A 1,001-nucleotide genomic window follows, 5' to 3' on the forward strand; every position below is an offset into this window, starting at 1 on the left:
CTTGCAGCCCTGCCAGAGCCCTTGGCCATCTGTGCTGCAGGCTGTGCTCCCCTGGCCCTGCTGCTCCTCTGGCCTTGCAGGCTGCACACACCCCTCCTGCTTTGCCACCCCCCTGCCAGCAGCATTTCTGGGCCCTCCCTGATGGCTCTGCTGTCCCCCAGCTCTGGCTGTTCCCTGGATCACAAAGCCATGGGATGATGCTGATACTCTCTTGCTGACTTCTTGCACGACAAGGGTCCCTGTTTAGTGTCATTTCTTCTTCCTCACCTTCAGTCTGAAACTTCCATGCTGCACTTTGTGGAGATTTCATTCTATTTACAATATGGAGAAAAGCTCCATCCTCTCAGATCACCTCTAGATCCTCTCCAGTTCTTCCTTATTCCTTCAAAATGGGAGCCCCATACCCACACAGAGCAATCCATATGTGGTGGCACCAGGGCTGAGTCCAGGGAGGTGACAACTCCCCTGTCTGGGTGCCCACAGTGCCCCTAAGGCAGCCCCATGTGCAGTTGGCCTTCAATCAAGGGGCCGCTCTGATTCTTTGTAAGTTTAGAGAACCAAGTGGCAGTGTGACACTGCTGGGCCTCCTGGAACCAAAGGAATGCAGGGACACTATGGAATGTCATTGAACCAAGGGGCCATTGTGCCTGCCCAGCACTCCATGGAATCAAGCAGAGCCGCTGCCTCCCCCCCTCCCACCGCACGGACCGAATTCATCGGCTCTGCCCCGCTTGGACCCCTCTGGAGTCAGCGTGTTCTTGGGCAGCACAGCTTAGCTCAGCCCAGAGAGTTTCCCATAGTTTGATTTGCCCCCTCTTTCCCCGGTGTCTCAGTTTAATTGAGACAAGGGTCTTTTGCTGAGGATGGATTAGGAGAAAAAGACCCAAACCTTCTTCTCTAGCAATTATAGATCCGAAATTAAGAGGCTCCGATTGAAGGAAAGCAAATTATGGAAAAGGGAAAAAAGAAAAATAACAGCCCTTTATTAAGTATGTGTGTAT

The sequence above is a fragment of the Empidonax traillii genome, unplaced genomic scaffold, assembly GCF_003031625.1.
Source record: "Empidonax traillii isolate 1590-97213 ecotype Southwest subspecies unplaced genomic scaffold, ASM303162v1 scaffold4019:size27982, whole genome shotgun sequence".
NCBI lineage: Eukaryota > Metazoa > Chordata > Aves > Passeriformes > Tyrannidae > Empidonax > Empidonax traillii.